General features: G+C 48.4%; 1 protein-coding gene across 1 annotated transcript in view; it reads left to right on the top strand.

Moving 5' to 3' along the window:
• Nucleotides 1-5,737: 5,737 nt before the first annotated feature.
• Mcr (macroglobulin complement-related) overlaps nucleotides 5,738-12,817 on the top strand; it is a 198,744-nt gene continuing 191,664 nt past the window's right edge. The window contains exon 1 of the mRNA XM_084589834.1: nucleotides 5,738-6,062. The gene's annotated coding sequence lies outside the window, so the exon portion shown is untranslated. The remainder of the gene's footprint in view (nucleotides 6,063-12,817) is intronic.

Here is a 12,817-nt window from a genome sequence, read left to right as displayed (position 1 = left end):
TAGCTGTGGGAATGACTGGAAGCGTGCACTATAAGAAGAAGCTCGAGGGTTATGGTTTTGGGAGGATTGAAGTAGGGGCCACAGGTGTAGGTGAAGAGTGGATGAGTTTGGGGTATAAATAGCATACACCGGGGAACCAAGGTCGTGTGTGTGGGACACATCTGTATACACCACGGTATGTGTGGAAAAAGGGGAATAGTGATGAAGAGCCTGAGCTTGTCGCTGTCCCACGTGAAGGCCGGAGGTCATATTACAGGGGATGGGGTCGATAAGTAAGTTGGAGGGAAGGGGGTCCGCTGGGCCATGTAGTGGGAAAAAATTGTGTAGAAAATTGTATTATTAAGGAAAGGTCTTGAGTGGAGACATAGGGACAAAAGCCAATTTATGTATGCAGGAGGAAGGCGATGATGTATTGATGCTCCTCAAACCGGTTGAGTATCGTCTTTTCCGTGGTCTTTCTGATGCAGGAAGTCGGAAATAGGGTGAAGATTCTAGAGGTTGGTTGGCTTGTAAGGTTTGGGGATCAGAACGACGATGGAGGTTTTCCATTCGTCTAGAAGTGCGCCCTCGAACCAGTGTTTGTTGATGTGGGACAGGAGGTCTTTTTTTCGTGGGTTCGGGTAGGTTATGTAAGAGGGTATAAGTGACCTTATTTTCTCCTGAGGTGGAGGGCTTAGAATTTTGGGCTAGAGCAAGGTCCAGCTCAAACATGGTGAAAGCATGATCTAGGTCAGAGTGGAGTGGCCTGACATATGCCATGTATTGGGAGGGAAGAGGTGGTGGAATATAGAGGTCAGCTAGGATTTTAGTCACTTCGTCAGGGCCCCGGAGAGTGAGGAATTTATCGAGGGCAGGGGCGGGGGCAGGTTGTGAGCCAAATAAAGAGCGGAGGAGAGCCCAGGCTGGCTTTCGGTCAAGTGCATCATTAATCTGGTTGCATACTCAGTTCCAGTTAGAGATGTTAAGTGCTGCAGACTGTTGTGTTATTTGTGTGGTAGTCAAGAAGGGTTTTGAGGTCTAGCTTGCAAGGTTGCTGACTAATCTGTTTAAGAAGCAGATTGCAGCATTTCGAAAGACAGATCAAGTGGCGGTTAGGTAAAGGGGAAGGAGCTGAGGTGTGCTGTGTTTTTGTTGCCTCTGAAACCTGCCGCTGCCACTTAAGCTGGGTAAAGCTTTGTGTAAAATTTCTGTGGACCCTAGGCCGGATCGTCTGTAACATCAACGCACACTGCCGTGCACCGTTTGCGCGTTCATGACAACTGTGGAGGACCTTAACTCGCTGTCTGTCGTTTAATGACGAACATCTGGCCAAGCGGAGCAGGTCGTTGGAGGCAAATTTGCCGCACACGTCTTGGAAAAAACCAGGTACCAAAGCAAAGACAGCCCAAAAGATTACAGATGGCCACGGTAACGCGTTTAAAGAAACTTTGAGGGCGATTTTAAAATAGAAAATAATGAGGCATGCTAAATAATGTTCTCTGAGTACGATTTATCTTTTTATTGGTGAGTGTCTGTATGCAAAGAACAAACTGGTTATCATAAGTAGACTTGCGGTAAATTACTAGTGAGCACTGCCATCAACATTAATCTGAAAAACGTATTCAAAGCCGAAACTAAGGGCATAAACATTTGTGCACATAACAGAAACCACGGTCAGTGCCTTGCGACTTCACGCCAGTACAAACAGCACCTGCTTCAAATAAGCATTCTGGTTTCGGAGTTCCCGGGTTCGAACCCGACCACGGCGGCTGCGTTTCGATGGAGGCGAACCGAAGTGGTGTCCGTGTGCTGTGCGATGTGAGCGCACGTTAAAGATCCCCAGGTGGTCGAATTTACTCCGTAGCCCTCCACTACGGCTTCGCTTTCTCTCTTTCCACTTTCGCTCCTACCTTCCTTCATCCCCTTACGGCGCGGTTCAAGTGTCCATAGAGCAAGTGTGACAGATTCTGCGCCTTTCCCTTCCTGTGAACCAATTATTTTATTCAGAGCGTGCAGACAAAAATGTGACTTCTGGCAATCACAGTGCAGTAGGTCATAGTATCTAGAAGAAGAGCAACGCAGGAATGCAGCGGGCGGCAAGCGCACGCAGCACAGTCGCACGGACAAACCACAAGACTGGCCTTGGACAAACAATGCCTTATTGTTAAAAACGTTAGGGTGGAATGAATCATGGATCACTGCCTTGTCGTGGCGGAGGGGCTTGCGAAACTCGATGAAGCCGTGAGCTCTGCTGTGTAGGGCCACCCAGGATAGACAGGTCATGGCAGAGAGTTCTGACAAAATGTGATTCACTGGAGAAGGTAATGGCAACCCATTCCAGTATTTCATGCCAAGAAAACCCTATGGCCAGTCACAATACCATTAACGATATGGCGCCGGAAGATGAGCCCCCCAGGTTGGAAGGTGTCCCATGTTACTGGGGATGAACAAAGGGCGATTCCTAGTAGCTCCAGGACGAATGAAGCGGCTGGGCTAAAGCCAAAAGGACGCTCAGTTGTGGATGTGTCGGGAAGAGACCGGAAAGTCCGATGTTGCAAGGAGATATATCACATAGCAACATGGAATGTAAGATCTATGACGCAAGGTAAACTGGATGTCGTCAAGCGAGAAATGGACAGATTGAACATTGATATCCTAGGTATCGGCGAGCTCAAGTGGACCGGAATGGGAGAATTTAACTCCGGCGGCCATTATGTCTTTTATTGTGGGCACGAATCCAACAGAAGGAATGGGGTCGCTCTCATAGTAAACAGAAGAATGGGCAAAGCAGTGCTAGGATACAACCCCAAAAACGACCGAATGATTTCACTTCGGATCCAAGGTCACCCTTTCAACATAACAGTTATCCAAGTCTACGCACCGACCACTACTGCTGAAGAAGCTGACGTTGAGAGATTTTACGCGGACCTACAATGCCTTTTAGACCGCACCCCATCATCAGACGTCATTTTTCTCACAGGAGACTGGAATGCTAAGGTCGGGAGTGAAGAAATATCCGGAATTATAGGCAAGTTCGGTCTTGGCGAGCCAAATGAAGCTGGGCAGAGGCTAGTAGAGTTTTGTCAAGAAAACAACCTGACCATAGCGAATACTCATTTTCAACAGCACAAGAGGCGCCTGTACACATGGACTTCACCGGACGGTCTGTACAGGAATCAGATCGATTATATTCTTTGCCGGCAGAGATGGAGAAGCGCTATACAAGCACTAAAAACAAGGCCTGGGGTCGATTGTAGCACCGATCATAAGCTTCTTCTTGTTGCCAAAATTAAGCTTCGATTGAGGAAAACGCAGAAAACTAGAAGGCCTTTCAGGTATGATCTGGATCAAATTCCATTAGAATATGCTGTGGAAGTGAGGAATCGATTTCAAGAATTAGATCTAGAAGACAGGGAGCCCGAAGAGATGTGGACTGATGTTCGTGATATAATACAAGAAGTTGCTACTAAGGTAGTTCCAAAGCAAAAGAAATGCAAGAAAGCAAACTGGTTATCTGAAGAGGCTTTTGCAAATAGCTGAGGAAAGGAGGATGGCAAAAGTTATGGGGGAAAGAGAAAGATACAAGGTTCTCAATGCGGATTTTCAGAAAATAGCAAGGAGAGATAAGAATGCCTTCCTGAACATACAGTGCCAAGCAGTTGAGGACAACAGCCAATTAAGGAACACAAGAGCTCCGTATAACACAATCAAAGATATCAAAGGAAGCTTCTGTGCTAAGCTGGGCGTGATGAAGGACAAACGAGGCAAGGACCTCACTGAAGCCTCAGAGATAAAGAAGAGATGGCAGGAATACACAGAAGAACTGTACAAGAAGGACCCGAATGTGCAAACCCAACATAAGACAGTTGTGATTACTGATCCCGAGCCGGGCATCCTGAAGAGTGAAGTTGAATGGGCCTTAGCCAGCCTTGCTAAGAACAAAGCTAGCGAAATTGATGGCATTCCAGCTGAGTTGCTTCAAAACCTCAACCATGACGCTGTTAACATTCTGCATACATTATGTCAGAAGATTTGGACAACCCTGCAGTGGCCACAGGATTGGAGGAGGTCAGTTTACATCCCCATTCCAAAGAAAGGCAGTGCCAAAGATTGTTCCAACTACCGCACGATCGCGCTTATTTCGCATGCTAGCAAGGTGATGTTGAAAATCCTCCAAGGTACGCTGCAGCAGTACGTGGATCGGGAGCTTCCGGACGTGCAGGCTGGGTTTCGCAAGGGCAGAGGAACTAGAGACCAAATTGCCAACCTTCGCTGGATCATGGAAAAAGCAAGAGAGTTCCAGAAACCCATCTACTTCTGCTTTATTGATTATGCGAAAGCGTTTGACTGCGTAGATCACAGCAGATTGTGGCAAGCTCTCCAAGAGATGGGAGTTCCAATTCACCTCATCTGTCTCCTCAGGAACCTGTATGAAGGGCAAGAGGCCACAGTCAGAACTGGGCAAGGTCTTACTGATTGGTCTCCGATTGAGAAAGGAGTAAGGCAAGGCTGCATACTGTTGCCCTGCCTATTTAACCTATATGCAGAGTGCATCATGAGGATGGCCGGTCTGGACGAGTCTTCAGCTGGAGTGAAGATTGCTGGAAAACGTATCAACAACCTTAGATATGCGGATGATACCACTTTAATGGCAGAAAGTGAAGTGGAACTCAAGAGACTTCTGATGCGTGTACAAGAAGAGAGTGAGCAGTTTGGGCTTAAACTGAACATTAAAAAGACAAAGATCATGGCGTCTTGCCCTATCAAGTCCTGGAGCATCAATGGTCAAGAAGTGGAAGCTGTGACAGATTTTCTCTTCTTGGGCTCCAAGATTACCTCGGAAGGAGACCGCAGCCATGAAATTAGGAGACGTCTGCTTCTGGGGAAGAGAGCAATGGTTAGCCTTGACCGCCTAGTAAAGAGCAGACATTAGTCTGCCAACCAGGATCCGTATAACTCGTGCTATGGTCTTTCCAGTTGTGATGTATGGATTCGAGAGTTGGACTGTGAAAAAGGCTGATCGCCGAAGAATTGACGCGTTTGAATTGTGGTGCTGGCGAAGACTCTTGAGAGTTCCTTGCACTGCCAGATCAAATCAGTCGATATTGTCGACCATAAATCCTGACTGCTCATTGGAGGGTCAAATTCTAAAGTTAAAGCTCAGCTACTTTGGTCATCTGATGAGAAGAGAGGAGTCGCTGGAGAAAGATTTGATGTTGGGAAAGGTTGAGGGTCGCCGGAGAAGGGGTAGGCAGCGAACGCGATGGTTAGATGGCATCCTCGAGGCACTGCAGATGAAGTTATGCGATGTTAGGAAGATAGTGAGAGACCGGAAAGCGTGGCGTGACATGGTCCATAGGGTCACGAAGAGTCGGACACGACTGAATGACTGAATTACTAGTACACTATAACTGAACTGAACTGGGATGAATCGCTACTTCCGCCATGTGAATCGGACGAACAGGCAACAATGCAGCCAACGGACTATGCTAGCGGCGGCTGGCGGCACCTTTGACAACCAATTTTTAACATTCATGGTTATTATCCTTCGTATAGTCTATGCAGTACCTGCTACTAATGTTTTTAGTGTAAATGAAATATATATATATATTGAAGGAAACGTTGTAATCACGCATTATGCAGCTGTGATGGGGACCTTAAGTGTGATGTGTTACAGGCTCAAGAGAGGACGCCACAAGCATACAAGTCACAAAACCGGTTTGCGCAGGTGCCGCTGCTGTAGCCCGAGCCAAGTTACCTGCGCGGCAAAGTGTGAAACAACTTTTACCCGACAAAGCGGAGTTAGTGAAATCTGTGTAGTGGCAGTACATCCGCACGGAATTGTGTTGTGCCTTTGGGGGGGGACTCGTAAACGCGTTTCAAAAGCTGTTCATGAGAGCTTGAACTTAGGATCAGCTATATTTGCCTCTTTGGCTGTGGTGATCGCATGCGTTACCGAACCGATGCCAGGATTTCCAACGGCGCCAAGACCGTCAGCGTGGTGAGCCAGTGCTTTCAAACCGGCGCCGAGTGCAAAACGACCGACACGGCAACCATTTGATTGGTGCCTATAACTTCGCAAGGTGAGTTCGTCGACTTATGTCATCTTGACGCACTATGAGAGTTGATGCCTGTGGCAGGAAAAAAAAACCGGGACACTCGTTTTTTTTTTTCTGCATACCTGTTTCTGATCCTCATGACTCCGGATTCGTTAGGGCGGTGGTTCCAAAAGTCGCCTCACTATACGGAAATTGCCCGATTCGTTACGCTCAAGTGCCTCCAGTACTTGGCGAGCTTTGTTGCTCTTTGTGATTGCTAGGTCGCGTTGTGTGGAAGCTGTAAGAAAACCTTGCTGTTCAACCAGGGCTATAGGGGTTGCGAATTCTGCTCATATTTCGTTTTGTGGTGTATTGATGTTCTCGTTTCATTTAGCGTAATCTGCAGAGCGTCTGTTGGTTGTTTTTGCCGAATAAGGTGGTGAATCCGAAACTATTTGTTCACGTGGTGCCGAGCACGCAAGTGCTGAATAATGCACGTGTTTCACGTCAAGGCATCGGGTTGAGAGCAAGGAGCGCGCCCTGTTTATTGCAGCGGTACTGGGTATTTAGGGAAAATCGCAGTGCCAGATATGTTTTCATGATGAAGAGGCCCAATATATCGAGGGCACTTCGAATCGCGCGCCCACGTTGCCGTCAGAAGCGCGCTGATGAACGCATTCGCAGCGCGGGGCACGTAGTCACCTGGGCGCAGTTAATTCAAAGGAAGGAGTATTAGCGCATGATTCAAACGGAATCAAGGTCTTGCGAACTGGGAGCCCACCGCGGGGACGGGAACGCCAACCCACCCCGCGCCTACGACCTCTTCTTTAATAAAGTTTACCTCCTCCTCCTCCTGGCGCGCCAGATGCTTCGGGCGTGACTCTTCGCGCATCCTCGATGAGATTCGCATGTCGGCTGTTCAAGCAAGAACATTCCAAGCGGGACGCCGTCCTGCCACTGGCCTTATTCGTACCCGAGCAGTTAACGTACTGTGCCTCATACTTACCAATAACTACTGAATGCAGTCGAACTCGGGGGTGTCGGGATTTATTGTCTTTGAACAGTTGAAAGTTTCCGTTTCGGCATTGTGCCGTTTTCTGAAGTAGGGTATTCGCTGGAAGCGGTGGGAGGGTACCAGCAGCTCTTTCGGCTGACGGAAAGTAAAGCGTTGTGTAGCTGTGCGCTTTTCTTGAGCACATATGTTAGTATTATTGGAACTCCTTGCCAAGAAGTCTCGGCTGATTGTCTCACTCTTCACGGATAGTGTGACTTGTTTATTATATTCACCGTCATTTACGACATTTCCCCGAGGCATCCGCGACTGAAAGGTTGCATGCCACGTTACTGATATGCAAACATTCACGTAAACTTTCGTGCTGGCGTATGCGATAAGTGATGAACAGCGCATGACAGTCGTCCTGTGGCTGTATATTATTGTAATAGTTACTGAGTTGTTTGAAAGTAGTGAAAGGTTAAAATTCACCGGTGGTGTACCGTTTGATTTCACTGCTACCGTTTAGTTAAAGAAGTTGCACTGTGACTTGTACTAAACTGAAACAGACAAGATTAGTTGCACATATTTTCCAGGGTGTAGTGGACGGTTCGAAAGTGGTCACTCCTTTGATCGCTTTGGCTATCCGCTTAATTGAATGCGGAGCAGTTACGGCAGTTACGGTCCGAACTGATCCGAAGGAAATTGTGCATTCTGCCAAATACCGCGCACCGTCATCGGGGTAAGGCATTTTTATTTCGTGTACAGCCAACAAGCGTTTCAAGTGATTCTTGTCAGTTTGCATTAAATGCCCGTTTGCGACTCGCAGCGGTCGTGCTACCGTTTTGGTCGAAAAGCGACAGTTGCAAATGATCGCATCGGTCGAAAAGCGACTGCCGCGGGCTGTTCCGGCATTGCTCGATTTCCAGTCGCGCGACTGCTGGTCGCAAACCGCTAAACCAATCAGCGGCTCAGCTGACGTGAACGCAAGTTAGCTGTACTCTATGTGGTGAACAGTCAAGGAAGATACGATGCGGAAAGCAACCCGCAGGTCGCATTCGCAAGTGTGAACATCGCTCGCGCAGCGCTGCTCTCTGGTCGCATGCGACACCGGTCGCGCGCCCTTCGCGACTCGCATGTGTGAATAGACATTTAGGCGGTAGAAACTGCGAAGATGATTAAGTTGCATTAAATATGGTGGTAAGTTGTTCGCCTAAACATGTGCTGCGTTATTTATTGTCCAAATAAAGAAATAAGCTTCTCGGCATATTTACTTAGTGCTGCTACAAACGGGTGGCTTTTAATGAAATCGCGCCAAGGCTGTGCCGAAACACTATTCTATCAGCGTAGAGACATGTGCACAGGCTCCTTTTCACGATACGTGACGAGAAAGATGGCCGACGGAATGCAAACCCGTCGCGTTTTTATTCCTAACCCTTTGCCCCCTACTGACGGTTTGCCCGTGTTTTTGAAATCTGCTTCGGCAGCGAATGCACCAGTAGCGCTACATTTAAGTCCTTCTAGATTTGTCTGGCTTTTGCGCAGTACTGTCACGTGTGCCGTGGGAAAGACTGCGAGAAAGTTTCTTACGCGCTCCATCAATTGCAGGAACGTCAACCCCGCTGGATGTAACAGCGCCGTAAACATCCGAGCTGTCGGTATGTTTGCACAGTCGTTAATTGGGAATTTCAGCATAGAAAGTTGATTCGTATGCATGGGCGTTCTAACTGAAGTCACATCCGGACGCCGTCCGCCATCGTCGCAGAGTTAGGAGAAGAGGGAAAGAGGTTGCCACGGTGACCGCTCAGGGGCCTTACCCCTTTCGTTGACTGCTCTTTTTGGGGCGCGTTCCTCGCCTCGGTTAGTTAATGCGTGGATAGTGGCATAGAAAGGGTAAAACGCGTTCACGCGAAACTCTGCCAATCAACGCTTTTGATTCGGAATTTTTAAGGTTAGCGCGACCCTATGCGCACAGTAGCGAATTAGTATTGCGAGATTCCATCGATACTGTGGTTGACATGCGCTTCATTCTCAATTGCATAAGTGGTCGACTTGTCCATGTCTCCCGCCGGCGGTACGGAGAAAGTGGCCAAGGGAGGAATGAACGGCTATGTAACACATTACAGTGGTCTCAACACGAACGAACGGATCCGTTGCTGCTATGTTCACAGATTTCTGTCCGCAGAAAGCGTCCGCAAAATTGTGTCCGCAGCAGTTGTAATTGAGAAGTGGTAGAGGTTAAAGAGTGGTGTCAATCGATATAGGGTGACGTAATGTTGCGTCCGAAAAAATAATTTGCTTAATAAGTTAATTAGGTAATTAGAGGCAAAAATGTAAAGGCGAAAATGGTCTCATTAGCCAGTGGCTTGGCGCCACATTTGAATGTATCAAATACTAAAATAGTTAATTAAATCAGTCAATTAAGGTGACGTCAAGGATGTGACGTCACGCAACCTGAAGTCCAGCCAAAAAAGTGCATAGGAAGGGATTGGTGCTCAAGTACCAAAGACTAAAGTAGTTAATTAAGGCAGTCAATTCGGGTGACTTCAAGGATGTGACGTCACTCAACCGGAAGTAGAGCCGAAAAAGGGCATAGGAATGGATTGGCGCGCAATTTGAAAGTACCAAAGACTAAATGGGTAAACAAGAAGGGAATTAAGCGACTAGAAGCAACCAACAGCAGCATCCGTGCTTTCGCATTACTCCAATGCAGATTCTGCAGTGCTCTTTAATTTTTTTTTTTTGGCTGGCTGCATCGTGTTTAAGGGCAAGACGTATTGCTCAAGTGAAAGGCTGCGCACTTTTCTGGTATCAGTTTGATAAACCGTGTATTCATATGGTTTCCACTTGGGCATGGCTTCGCGATCGCTAAGTCGCACGTTTCCGCTCGCGGCGGCCACCGTGCGGCAAGTCACCGGGCGGGGAACCCTGTCGGCCTGCGTCTGCGCGTGTCGGGGGAGCGCTCGTTAGTTTGCCGAAATGGTCGGTTTTTGAGCGCAGGCGCTGACGACAAGGAGATAAAGGTGGGCGAATCGATTAATCGTTCTCGCCGAGTCCTTGGCTGTCGATAATGTCGGTAAACCTAATAAAGGGCCGGAGGAGGTGGGGCATGATGTCGGCCCCCGCCATTAATTATACTCTCGCTGTTCTGCAGCAGCCTTCGAGTCGTCCTCAGGGAGATCTCTGGGCTGTCCTCTGAATGAAGAGGTCACTTGTGCGCTGCAGGCCTTTCTTGGGTTTTCTGCGATCTTAATTCGAGTAAAATCCAGCTTGTGTAGCATTCTCCCCGTCTGTGTTTTCATTCGTAGCATTGCACCGCTAACTTTTGCCGCTTCTTTAGAAACATGGTTCTGGCTGTTTTTTTCTCGCACGTTACTGTTTCATTGTGATTTGTAGAGTTTTCCTGTGCTATACACCAATCTCCTCAATAATTAATGTGGGTATAATCAGGGTACTTAATAAATAGTTATTGAACGTTACGAGCCGTTTAGCTGAAGTGAAGACGTTGGAGCGAGCCGCAAGGTTTTTCTGAAGCTCCATAGCTTCATAGAAAAGGCGTGTTGCGTGGTTACTCACAACACGCTTTGCAGGCTTCGAAGGAAATGGCCACGCTATTATGGATCACCTACTTTACGCTACTGCGCTGAGCTGACATTTTCCGAGCGACAGAGTGCTACTCGTAAGTATGCCTGCAGTGCACGTGCTCGCGTCATTCATTTCCAGTCGTTCATTCATTGTAGCGGTGGCGCAGTGCGCGGGATCACCGTTGTCGATCTTGTTTGTTTCGCACAATAGTTGTACGTAGACCAGCTAGGCGGGGAAGTCAGGGCGGCTAGCCAGGCCTGGACAGTAGCAGTTCCTTATCGCTGTAGAGAACTGTTCCCTTTGCGCGGTGTCGGTTCCCGCCTATATTTACTTTTCGCAGACGGGAAAGGGCCGCTCTCTGGCACCTTGTGGCTTTGATGTGCTCGATACTTCCGCTCGACACCCGATCGGACAAACGGCAGCCGGAAGCTGCGATGATCGACGCTTGTTGCCCAGCCTGCCGCCTCCTCTTGTCGTCATGCGCTGTTGAGAGCGACGCAGCTCCTCCGCGCTTTGGTCGCGAACAGCACAATTTATACTCATAATTTTAAGCGCTTGCGTCGTTGGCATGCACTCGTCGCGCTCGTCTCTGCGTTGGCGGCCTCGCGGTGAGCGACGGTCGTGGCCACGCATTCATGTGCGGTTGGTGCACTCGCGCCCAGTGAATATGTTGTGGGTAGGAGGGGGGCATGACAGGACGAGTAATGCCGGCGGCAAGCCTAGAACCCTCCTGTTTGCATGCGGAGGATTTCTGCAGCTATAGGGCGTTGCCGCGTTCTTCTTCCTGCGGCTGGGCTAGCTCTAGCGGTGGCGGCGTGTGCGCTCTTTTTCCTCGAAAAAAAAAAAAAAAAAAAAAAAGGCAGCGGCGTTGGTATTGCGATGGAGACGAAATGCAAAAGGCACACGGGTTCTGTGCGATGTCAGTGCACGTTAAAGCAACCCCAGGTGATCGAAATTTATCTGAGGTCTTCCACTCTGTGACCTGGCGCCTCTCCACTACCCTTCACCATTTCTTGCACGGCTCGGTTCGGATGTTCACAGATAAGTGAAGCAGTTACTTTGCATTTCCTCATAATCGTTTTTTTTTTTTTCATTTTTTTTTTCAGCAGTGCGGTGTGGCGGAGAGGCCTGAATTTGTAGCCTTGTTAGTACTCGCGCTTTTATTAACCGCATATTGCTAGCAAAATTAAATGGGAATATACGACTATGTCCTCTATATAGCGCAAGTCTTTTCGAGGGTTTTTATAGTCCATAAGTGCGGAGTATTTCATTCAATTGCTGCCTTTATGAAAGGAAGTTTATGATCATGACGGTGTATTTTTATGGCGCTAGCGCAGCTTTGTGAAAGTGTGCCACGGTATTTTTCGTCTGCGCAAGGTTGTGTCCATGGCCAATTTTTCGATACATTTTTCAATCCATTGATAACCCACATGATCCGAGTACCAGACCCCGGGGAAAACTCGTAGTGTCACCGGTGGCCGGCTCCCGGCGACACGGGTTCAAATGCGAGGGAGTAAAAATTTTGCCCACAGAAACTGAACACAGAGGTGGCGCGATGTTTCTATCCACAGCTGTGTCACCGACAGCAGCCGACGGACCATGTCCATGGGGATTACGCGCCATATGCATGCGCAGCGGCGGAGTCGTTTGCTTGCTTGTGTTTTGCGAGCTCTTTTGGTTTGCCTCTAAGCTGCGTAACCTTACAAACTGTATCGAAGTTCGGAGCTAGAACAGCATTTAATTCATTGCAGTTTTTTTTTTGTGGTCATGCACCGCAGCTGTAGAGAATAATAAGTTGAAGGTGAGAACACCACCGCAGGTCGTCTTGCATAACAGTGGTTGCTTTCATCTTCGTATCTTCGTGCCTTGAAAAATTGGTTTCTTGATATGAGGTTGGTCGGTTATGGTTTGTGGGGTTTAACGTCCCAAAGCGACTCAGACTATGAGAGACGCTGTAGCTCCTGGAGGGCTTTGGCGATTTCTAGCACCTTTTGTTCTTTAACGCGCGCACAGCACACGGTGCCTTGCGCGGCCGGGATTCGATCCCGCGTTCCTGGGTGCACAGCAGTCGAGCGTCCTCACCGCGGTGGTTTCTTGATGTGTTTGGGGAATAGTGCAGCCCCACAAGCTTTAGTAACAGCTGGGCGCTCCAACTGTGTTACGTATACTGTACATCGCAGTTACGTGCCGGTCTACCACGCTGCAGTCGACTGCAGCTCATCGC

This window comes from Amblyomma maculatum, chromosome 1 (genome assembly GCF_055883805.1).
Source record: "Amblyomma maculatum isolate TAMU_Amacu chromosome 1, ASM5588380v1, whole genome shotgun sequence".
Taxonomy (NCBI): Eukaryota; Metazoa; Arthropoda; class Arachnida; order Ixodida; family Ixodidae; genus Amblyomma; species Amblyomma maculatum.
Note: the sequence above shows the minus strand (reverse complement) of the source record. Positions and strands in the feature narration are given on the sequence as shown.